Source organism: Vigna unguiculata, chromosome 2, assembly GCF_004118075.2.
Source record: "Vigna unguiculata cultivar IT97K-499-35 chromosome 2, ASM411807v1, whole genome shotgun sequence".
NCBI lineage: Eukaryota > Viridiplantae > Streptophyta > Magnoliopsida > Fabales > Fabaceae > Vigna > Vigna unguiculata.
Genome location: NC_040280.1, coordinates 17,600,054 through 17,612,816, shown reverse-complemented (window position 1 = coordinate 17,612,816; position 12,763 = coordinate 17,600,054).

Below are 12,763 nucleotides of genomic sequence, written 5' to 3'. Positions count from 1 at the left end.
TTGTGGCTTTGAGACTAATGATCCTTACCACATTGAACTAGTAGCTATGTTTGAGGTCAAGTCTAACTTAGGAAGTGATGACAACATCAACAATCATTTCTCTTATATTATTGTACTGCTCTTAGTAAGTTGTCTTTGTGCACCTGTTATGTTTTTAGTTTCAGCTTCAACTTCAAGTAAAGGGTTCAAAATTTCTGATTAGGTTGTAACCCACTTTGTTTGCCTCTTTGTTCATCTCTCTATCATTTCCTCTAATCTCTACTAAAGTGATGTATTAATGTATGCAAGTAGTCTAGCAGGCCAATTTCTGGTCCCATCTTCAAGCAAACCAATTTCACCACTCCTTTTAACAATTGGCAGTCCACATATTTTGTACTAATTCTTATTGTGTCCTTGTTCATCGTATCAATTCATTTATCACATCTACAAACCTACAAAATTTTAAAATTTTAAAATTCCATCAATAAATTAATTACTCAAAACAATTTACTTCACTTAAAACCTTTTATAAAGTTCAAATGTGCTTACTGGCCACAGCCTATTATGCTAACAATTATTTCTTCTTAAGAAATAGATAACCAGAAGGTGTGAATCCCTCCATAACTTTATATTTCTAAACTTAAATATGAAAAACAAAATACTCATATGACATGTATATATAAATTTTAGTTAATTTGGACTTATTTAATGCCCTTTGTGTTTAAATTTGATAAAGAAAACTTCATAAACACAAGTAAAAATAATTTTACTAATATATCTTTAAATGATAAGAATAATGCAATTTAATTAATATAAAAAATTAAGTTTTTTTTTTCTAATTAAGACAAAGGTAGCACATTGGATGCTAATCCGATTGTTACATTTTAGATATTAAATTAAAGGAATGTGATAAAAGAATATGTTTAAATATTTTTTCTTACAGGAAAGCAAAATAAGATAATAAATAAACAAATAATTCTAAACGTTAAAACTACTTTTTTTAAATAAGATAAGATATTAAATGTTAATTTTTTTTAAATGTTTAACTTGTACATAAATTAGTTTTAATTTATAGAAAAATATCTATTTATTTTTCTCTTTTGAAAATATTTATAGAAAAAATTTTAAAAAAATCATGTTGGAATAAGTTAGCAAGATTAGTGTGGTCCAAACCGAACAATAAAGAAAAATTGTTTTCTCTGCGCAAATGGTTATGTACATGTTCTGAGCAAATTGGTGTGTCTTCAAACGTTTATCAAAGTTTTTAGACACACCAATTTAATGCAAACATTTGTTTTGTGTTATAAAAAAATTAAAAATCAAAAATAAATAAATAAATAATAATAATAATAACAAAACAGGTATATGGGTAAATGAAGAATGATAAAATCAAATATTTTAATAGTAAATAATAAAAATATAAAATAAAAATGTAAATAATGAAAGAATGAAAAAGAATATAAATTAAGACACGCGTCAAAAAATATTCAATTGCACAGAATAAATAAAATAAAATATTTTTATTTCAAAGTACAACCATCAATCACATTAATTAATCTTATGATCAATAATGTCTTAAGAGACGATATAAATCAAAATACTGAAAAGAGTTTTATATAGATCGTTGTGTTTGTTGTGTTTTTTCTCATATTAGTATGTTATATTTATAGTTAAAAAAAAGTAAAATATAATAATCTCATTAAAATAAAATAATAAATATTAATAAATCTTACTAAATTAATATAATAAAGTTAAAAATTATTCATCCATAAATAATATTTATTCATAAATTAATAATAAAAACAATAATATAATTTACTTATTTATTTATTAAATTATATTAAATATTTCAAACATCTTCTCCGAGTCATTCAAACTTAACTAATTTTCCAGATAATTTTTACTGTCATCTTTATATGTTCTTCAATAAAGATCTAGGTTTATAGAAACACACCGCAACAGAATAATTAAAGAAATCAAGAATGTTTTTTTATTATTCCATGTAGAAAAATGAAACATATTTTTAGTTTTATTCTTCAACAAAAAATAATGTTTTAATTTGAAAAAACAAATTGTGACCATATGTAGAAATGCAAACGAAGGATACTACCTATTTAGTTTACGTTCATAATTTATCAGTACTTGTTCTTCACAAACATTTTTAAGAAAGAAGAAGTAACTAAAGTAAAACAAAAATAATTTTTTATAAACTAAATGATGGACTTATTTAGACAAATAAAATTGAACAAAATAAAATTCTTAAAGTATTAAAATTAACTAATACCTAGAAATTGATTTATATATATATTTTTTTAATTTATACAACTAATTTTATTTTATAAAAAATATTGTTTCACCTTAAAGTACGTATTTCAGAAGTTGTCTAAATTTTAATTTATAAAAGAATAACTTGGATAGTTAGCTGTCTATTCATAGTGTGCATTAGAAAGAAAAAAAAAATGAATAATATTATATTTGGGAGGCACATTTGGACAAAAAGCTAACCTTTCCTGAAACACTGCGCCCTAATGTTTCATGAGACGCGTTGCATGTGGCCAGCTTCGAAAACCACAAGTATTTTTAGGACAATGATGATGAACATGTGTTTTGACTATGACATGGAAGCTTGAAGTGCCACCTTCGCATATTGCAGTTCCCACTACAGTTACTAACAAATCCATAAATGTAGCATCTTTTCTTTGACTTGCATGAATGTTGGTCCACTTGGTGAGTTTCGAGAGCCTAATAAAGTGGTAGTTTTTGGAACAGTATAGTAATCGCGTACAGTTGTGGAACTGTTGTGTCATGTGAATCGTCGTAGAAATTTCAGTTTACTATGTACGATCTTCACTTCCTAGGTACGTAGTCTGCTAGCTAGAAAGTTCCATTCCCATAGGTTTCTCTCTTTGTGATACTAGTCAAAGTATTTATGGGATGCTGTGATGTCTTTTCTTAAATAATTATAATAAGTTTTAGATTATAATATATGATTAATTTTTATTTGAGTATGTGTTATCGATGTAAAATTTTCTTCTGGACAAAAGAGGCAATGTAAACAAATACTTGAGGATGAGGATGATGAGAAGTTGTTTACTTAGTAATCCATGAGATATTATGGAGCAATTAGAGTGTAATGTTAGATGTGTCTGCCCCAAATAATATCACAAGTGGATTATACCAAACATATTTTTTTAATTCTTATTAAAGGTTATAAAGATTACATTATAGTGAAATTTTGTGCTATGCATATACATTTATTGTATTTATGTTATTTCTTTTATATTTTTTAATAAGTGATGATAGACGTAACATTCCATTTTAGTAGTATAATATTCACAAAAATAAGACATTTTATAATAATATTCAAAAATAAATTTTAAGGAATAAAAAATATATTAATATGGTCCTTTAAGAGTTTAAAGTATAAAAATATATCATTTATACAACAACAACGAAAACTTTAAAGGTAACCCTCTATCTAACATATTAACCACTCATACATTCATCTCAATCTCACAACTTTAACTATGGACTTCTCATCCTTCGAAGATGACTCTAAACTTGCATCTTCATCTACTCCCACCAAAATGGTATCATCGCAAAAGAAAAACACCACACAAGACCATAAAATGCAAGGGTAATCTAGTTTACAAAAAATTCGTCCTAAGACCATTTAAATCATATCAATTATAATTAATACATGGGCAACAACAATTGATTCACATAATTGCACACAAACAGTTGACAAAAACTCAATTATCTGAATACATGCATTTGGAATCGGAATCATTGGAGACTTGCACTTGTGGTGGCCTCTACTGCTCTACAGAGCCATTGCGAATGAGTTTCACCCTACCACACACAAGATTAATCCATGATCATTTAAGACCATTATCCTGTCTTAGACTAGGACCTCCTACTACTCTCACCACATGAACCCTTCTATTCTATTTGAGTGTGAATGAATATATATACTCAACCCATTTATCAGCACAGTTTCACAACAATACTTTCACAATCATGTACATCCTTGATCATATTTTCATATTCACATATCAATAATTCCATCTCAAATTTCAAATATCAAAACAATCACATATTTTACAAAAACATACCAAGTCAAGTCTCAAAATACCAACCTCATCCATGCATAGATTCATACATCATATTTTTAAAATTAACTTAGTCAATCACAGGTTAAAAGTAAGGAATTAAAATTGTGTAGCATTCTCGCTTAAGCTAGATCTTTCTTGCTTGAGCGAGACTACTCTCGCTTAAGCTAGATTTTTCTCGCTTGGGCGAGACTGATCTCGCCTAAGTTAGAATAACAAATTTTCACTGATTTTAACATGCAAAAGACAAAAATCCCAAACCAAAAACAACACAACCACTCTGGTTTAGTACTAATGAATTTGGCCCAAGCCTATTTCAAGGCCTAATACCAAAACAAGGCCCAAGCGCAAATAAAGGCTTAATCACTAGAGGAATGCTTAAGAAGATTCAAAATGCTAGTGATGGTCAAGATCCTTCAAGGCCCAATGGAATCAAGCTACCTTTCAAATGGGCTAAGGAAGATATTAAAATCTAGATGAACATTTGAGTGTATGTGCAAATTCGGCTAATGTAATTGGGCCATCCTTTGTAAATATTTGTTGCTTTGAATAATTGGATCAAAAATTCACTAAAGCATTGTTTAATTGGGCTCACGACCTCATTAAACAAGCTTTGGCCGAATAGATGTCTAGAAAGCATGCCACACTTAACACATTGAGCACATGTTGAAATATGGAAGGTGTGACTTACCACATGGCACTTGATCTACCAAATAAGGAGATTTAGATCTAGATATAGAAAGAATTCAGCACATGTCATAAACTTAGCCTAGCTGAATTCTTCCTTCTCCTTAGGCTATATAAGAGAGCTCTCATGCATTGTGTAAAGGTTACTCTTAATTTGAATGGTAAATGCCTTGATGTTGAGAGCACTACATACATTTGCCTTATTGAGAGTAATGAGAGTTAGGAATCTCCTTAGATCTCCTCTAGCCTCCTTCCTCTGGGATACCTTCTCCTTCCTAGAACTTCATCTCTACCACACCATTCCATTGCTCAAGGGCTTTCAACCTTCCTTCCATTCCATTTATGCTGCATCAAGGAGCTTCTCCTCTCCAAAAACCATGCAAGGAGCTCCATCAAGTACACTCATCAATCTAACACATCAAGATGTAATCAAATACTAGGATAAACAATTTATTTCGAAATTTAAAAGAATAACCTAGCTTCCCTTACCTTAACGATATCAAACTGAGTCAAAGAAATCCTTAAGTAGAAGGAACACCACAACCCCAAAACAGCCTAAGAAACTGAAACACAAAAGCGCAAGGAGAGGTAATGAGACTTTGCTTACACCCAAAATGAAACCAAGACCCGAAACTAGGAACAAAAGAAAGCAAACGAGGGTTTTGGAGTCTTCGAATTACATGTAGAAGGGAGGCATTCGGTCAATTCTGAAGCAGACTCTGCAATGGGTCTAAAATCCAGCTTCTATTTCAAAAGAGGTGAAGGTTCAAAGGAAGAAGATGGAAATTGGGGCAGAGTTGAAGTGGAAAAGGGAACTATATTTAAGAGTAAAAAGGAAACATGTAAGTTTTATGAAGTGAAAAGGGTTGCTGACTGTTTTTAAAAAAGAAAGTTGGCTTCACAATAGATATATACTACTAAAATTGCATATATCAACTCATTAGTGCAAAAATCTCATTTAACTACACATAAAATGTTATGGTTTTAGGAAAAATGTAGCTTATAAAAATACATATTTTTATAATTTTTGGCAACGTATAGACTACGGTTCCTCAGATAACCGTAACCTATACTTTGACTACTAGAGTATAGGCTATAGTTTTATAGTGAATCGTAGCCTATATCCTCTAAATATATATTTTGGAAAATTTTCACTTATCCGCAAGTGTCTTGTTTTTGGGAAAAAAATTAGGCTACAGTTATCTAGAAGACAACAATATATACTTGACTATAGACTACATTTTTCAACCAAAGTTTATGTTTGGGGTTCATGAACTATAATGTAAGTCGTAAAAGACTTTTAAATCACAACTATACTAATTTAATTAGAATATTGCACTGGTTTAATTAAAGTGTTGTAATTTAAAAATAAATGTAATATTCCTTCATTATTTTCAAATGATAATATATTTTTCATGTTAACACAAGATTGTTGATAATTATGAGGGTTTCAAAAGGGTTTTTAATGGTTATGTAATGTTTGAATATTTTACAATTGACCTAATAGGAAATTAACTATACTAATTTATCCAAAATATTGTAATATTGTACTAGTTTAACCAACATATGAAAGTGTAGGATAAGTGTACCCTTCATGAAAGTATATGTTTATCACTTTTCTTTTTCAATATCTTTTTTACTTTCTCGTTTCATTTAATTTTTTTTAAGATTTTCGGTTTATTTTTTGTTTATAAACTTTAAAAATGCCTTCTTAATAAACAAAATTATTTTTCTTTAACAAATACTTCAAACTTTTATTGGTAATTTTTGTTTATGTTGAAAACATGATCACTTTTCTAAAATGCTTCAAGACAAGTTATTTTTAATGTGATGAATGAAATTCATGTTATTATATGTGGATATAATCATTTCTTGTATGCGAAGTTAATTTAACAAATTAATATTGAAAATTATTTTTAATTTCTAGTTTAAATAAATAAATTCAAAAAGCTAATTTAATTTATTTTATTAAAAGTATCACTACAAAAATATATAATTTTAGTGGGGCTTTTTAGTTGGGGTTTTAATAACTCCTAGTAAAAAATATACATAGTAGAGGTTTTAAAAACCCCAAGTAAGCATTAGAGGTTTTCTAAGAAACTCTATTAAAATTATTCTCATCCTATTTTTTATTTTTAAAAAAATTTAATTTGGCTACAAACTTTTCTCTTTGTCTTCCGCGGTGCCTCTCAGTGCTCAAGGTAAGCTTGTATCTCTCATTCCATTATCTATCTGCTTTCAATTTCATTTTTGTCTGCTGATTTATCAATAAATTGCGTTGATTTCATAATCAGTAAAGACAATGTTGCTTTTTGATTTCAATTTCGTGTCCTAGGAGGAGGAAGATGTTCGCTCTTTCAATTTCATCATTCTCCTTGAAATCAGGTAATAAACATTGTCCTCCCTGCTTTCAATTTCATTTCTCTGATTTCAGTGTGCCTCTGACTATTCTTCATAGTTTCAATTTCGTCACTACTCTTTTGATTTCATCTCCATTCTTTCAATTTCTTAGTTCAATTTCATCTGCCTGCATCAGTGTCCTCTTTTAATTTCATCTTTTTACTCATGCTTTAACTTGCCACTTATTTTGCCTTTACACAGAATAAATGAGGTTTTACATTCTGCTCTTGCCCTTGAAATCTTATTTCTCCTAGTTCTAACAACACGAGTTCAAAATTTTAGATTAGCTACTTACCACAATCACACGGCCATTGTTAAACCTAATCTTCTCTTCCTTCCATATCAAAGGATACAATTGTGCTTATTTCTAACACCAAATTTAAGTTTTGTCCTACATATTTTGCTCTCGATCACTTTATACATGTCATAATAAAGCATATTTAACCTATGAGTGCAATTTGCTATATCTAATATCCAAATGAACAAATTTTAACATTTTTCACGTAAATAGATAATTCATGCTTACAAAGATGATTTCAAAATGGAAAAAAAAATGTTTCTAGACACGTTTTCCATAATTGTATTGTTTTAAGTAAGTCATAGATACACAACTTTAATTTTTATTTTTTTTATGTTAAAGGCGTGAACCATTTTTTTAATTTTACTAGAAGTCGTGTATTTTAACACGATTTTAGTATTTTTATTTTATTTTTATTTTTTTAATGTCATGTTAATTGGCACGAATTTATTAAATTTTTTGTTTTTTGTTTTTATTTTTTAGAAGTCCAGCATTTCTGTATGACTTTAGTTTTTATTATTTTTTTAAAATTTTTTTAAAGTTGTGCCCATTGATATGAGTTGAGTAATTTTGTTTTCTTAAAATCGTCGAAAGTATTTCTTCATTTTGAGGTCTTTTAATGGTGTACAGTCATGGAATGAACCATATTTTAAATTTTGTTTCTTTTACAACTCTTTTATATTTTCCCACAAACTATTTTGTATTTAATGTTTTCATTTTCTTTAATGTAAATGTTTTATAGTTTTTAGGAAGAATATTAAAATAAATACATTAATTTTAATTTGAAATTAATATTTATTTTTAATTTTTTTATACAAATGTAGTTTATTGATTAAAGAGATGACTAATTTAAATAATAGAAAGTTGTAAACAGAATTATTACAATTTCTTTATTACCACAATAAAAGTATCTCCAATAAAGTATACTAACCAATTTAGATATCAATTTATAAAATTAAAAATTATTGATTTAAATAGTAACTATTATAAATAAAAAATAGGTTAAATATGTTTTTGGTCCCTCAAGTTTCAGTGAATTTTGGAATTAGTCTCTCTTCGAAACTTTATACCAATTTAGTCTTTTATCTTTAGAAATGCGTGGATTTAATCTTTTTTACAAAATTTTGTTAAGTTTATTTGACATTTTAAACGCATTTTATGATAATATTTAAGTTAACATTGAAGTTAAAATGTGTCAAATAGTGTAAACAATTCAAATACTATCATAAAATGCGTTTGAAACGTCAGATAAACTTAATAAAATTTGGTTAAAATTACTAAATTCACGCAATTTTGAAGATGAATGAATAAATTGGTCAAAAGTTTTGGAGAGGGACCAATTCCAAATTACACTGAAACTTGAGGGGCCAAAAATATATTTAATTCATAAAAAATTATAATTAGTCACTAAATTGGTCATTAATTAATTATAGATCAATTTAAAAACTAAGTCATTTTGGTGGTCAAAACCATGATAGTTAATTTTAAAAACTAATTTAGTGACCAATTATAATTTTTTATTTATAGTAGTGACTATTTTAGTAACCAATAATTTTTAGTTTTGTAAATTAGTATCTAAATTTGTTATTATAGTTACTAATCATTATAGGTCACTAAAAATGATCACTATTTAGAAGTTTTCTTGTAGTGCTATTTAGTTTATTTTGAATGGGTTCATCCATTTCATCATGAATATATGTAGTAGTTGATCCTTTAGTACTACAAGAAAATCCTTAATTGGTTATTATATAATGACTAATTTAGTGACTACAGTAACTAATTATTTTTTGTCTTTAAGATTGATTGTTATTTAAAGATTTTCTTGTAGTGTACATTGTTAATGACACATAAGAGGGTTGAGAACGAAATTCGATCCCATATAACATAACTAGTAATCCTCATTTTGAAATGGAAACTACATTTCATAAATTTTGTAAATGTTGTATACAATGAAAATTACATCAATATATGTAAATATGTAAGTAATAAAAGGAAAACTAGATAGTGACTGCAATATCATTAGTAGCGGATAACATTGTTGAATGATCGATACAACCATTTAATTCAAGGAAATGAATTTCACAAAAGTGGTCATTCGTTGAATACCATACCATATATGTAATGGATAATAATATTTTAACCCACTTTTTTTGACCCACTTTTAATCCACTACTCCAATCACCATTAGATTATTTATTTTGATTTTTTTTAGTGATGTGATGTGATGATCTAATGGTGATTGAAGTAATGGATTAAAAGTGGGTCAAAAAAGTAGGTTAAAGTATCATTGTTCTATATAATGTTACATTTGATCACAATATCAAATACATATCACATCAACAATCAATGTTCAATGACAATATAAGTTGAATTTATATTGCATTTTATCATGTTTTTTTTTAATTAAGCTCAATTAACATTTTTATCCAAATAGTTTGACACGCTCCAAGAGACACCACCACCTTAATCACAACCTTCTTATCAACATGATGGATCTTCTTCCACAATCACCATCCTCTACAACAACAACATAGATCAATCTAGATTTCAATGACCTTCAATGTTTCCATATGTAGATCATCACATATGTACACAATCTTCTTTACACATATATCCATCCCAATCACATTTTTTTAGCCACAAATATTTTTTCAACTTCTATAATGACATCACTCTCAACTCAAAATCCAATATCATTCATGCATTATTGTACATCGAGAATGTCTTCACATCATGGAACTAAAGATGTTGAAGATGAAGATAATAACAATGATGATGATAATTTCTAAATTGAAATTAGTATACAAGTTCAACCACAACAACAAGACTTAGAACAAATTAAAAGACCAACTTATGGCACCAATTCTTACAAATAAATACTTACCTTACTCTTTTAAATGTAATTGTTCAAAATTAATTATCACTTTATAAAATAGTTGAAAAAAAATCGTTTTATTGTGCACTCTTATTATTTTTAACTTCACAAATTACATTAAATACAAATACTAATTTAAAACTAAAATTAATATATATATATATATATATATATATATATATATATTTGTTAATTTTTCCAAAATAAAGAATAAAACATTTACGTTAAAAAAAGTCATTGAATAAAAAATATAGAAGAATTGATAAGAAAATATCTAAAAACGTGGTTACAACAATGTTTCCCAACTTTAATAAAAAATAAATAAATAATCTACTGAACAAAATTTTAAATAAAGTAATATAAGTAATAAAAACTAAAGTTGTGTTGAAATGAATTGTTTAAAAAAAGTCAATATATAGAAAAACTAATAAAAATTAAGTCGTGCTAAAGTAAACACGTTTAATATAAAAAAAAAAGGTAAAAACTAAATTAAAGTAGTAGCACAACATCCTTAAAAATATAAAAAGTACTATGAAAAAAGTATGTTGGATAAGTGCATAAAATTTGAATGGAACCAAAATCATGTTTGAGATCACGACTTCATTGTTTTGAAATTGTAAAATTTAAAATTTATCCTCAGTGAATTCATACAAAAAATTGCACTCATTTGATAATACCTCATAATAATACAACCTTATAAATCTTCATATCACTCGCAAAGAAAATTCAAAAAATTATAATTAAAAATAAAACAGAAATATAGTTTATATAATCAAATGGGAAAATCCCATGTTGTTATAGATAAAAAAAATTATAATTTTATCTCCTTTAATATGCATCCAATGCATAAACTAAAAAGAAAGAAAGAAAGTCACTACAATAAATACGTGTTTAGCATGATCAGCTAGTATTGGATATGAAACACAACTAAATAATGATAATAACCTTACCTTATGTTTGAATACAAACTTTCACAATTTCTAAGATATTTCATCATATTTTAAATTGTTACATTTTTTAAAATATTTTTTTAGAAAAGAGGAAATTCAAATATAATATTTTTGTATTTGGATAAAATATTTTAATTACCATCAAATACAAAAAAATATTTAAATATTAAATAACTGTTAAAAATTTAAAAATATTAAAATCTCGATCTTGGTTGATGTTATTTTTCAATCAAGTTCGTAAAAAAAAAATTAACTGATATTTATAAAACTTGTTCTTAATCTATAATAATATATAAGAGAATTCCCTCTTTTGTGTCCATATTTCAAAATACCAATTTTGCGCTTTAAAATATAATTATTAATTAAATTTTTGAAAATTGACCGTTATTTTTATAATTTTTTTTCTATTTATCAATAATTATTCTCTCATTTTTTCTTGTGTATTTTAATTTATTTTTAATAAATATAATTTTATTTTATATATTAACTTAATAACATTATATTATCATCATCTATTAATAAAATATCACGTATATTTAAAAACCCGCGCTGTGTGTACGCTGCTATACCTCAATAGATATTGCTTTTGGATGTTTAGTACAATTATTTAAACCGACATTAACACAGACAATTTTTACAATGTTGATTGTTGGATTTTTTTTTCCAACTTTTTTATCAATGTCCGCTGAAAATCTTTTGTAGTTGATACCGATAAAATACAATTTTAATTAATTATTGTTGAAAGCTTATCAACATTTTAAAATAAAACTAACTATTAAAAAAATAACATCTCTATTGATGAGAAAAGTCATTACATACTTCGAAAATAAAACAATAACAACAATGACGTTATGAAAAAGAAAGGTTAATTCACATTTGCAAGGAAATAATCTCCTTAACATTGACGAGAAAATTCTAACCAATATCAAGTAAGAAATACAAGTGGTTTAAAAAAAAAATATAATATAAGAACATAAACTACAAAAAATAACTCCTATCGAAATCAATAATAAAAAAAAAAAACTTAAGTTGACATTAATAAAAATAGGGTTAACTATGTTTTACGTCCTTAATTATTGAGCGCTTTTGGTTTTCGTCCGTCTTTCAAACTTTAATCTATTTTAGTTCCCTATCTTCTGAAACTTGTGGAATTGGTCCTCATTTTAGCATGCCGTTAGTTTTTTTTTTTAGCTGGCAGACAGAGTTCCACGTCACACGTTATCTTTAAGAGAGATTTCAGCTACAGTGCAAACGTGGAAGACGAAAATTAAACTGGAGTGTGAAGCTTTGGTTTTGTTAATTAGAAAACGTAGAAAATAATTCGAATAGACCCTTCCCCAGGTTGCCTTGCATGATAGTGAGAGTGCGACTATTATTTTCGAAGAGGAGCTTTAAAGTGGGATTGCGAATTGGAATAGGGTTTTGATTTTGAAAGAAAAATTGGGGGTTTTGGTTTCCAGCT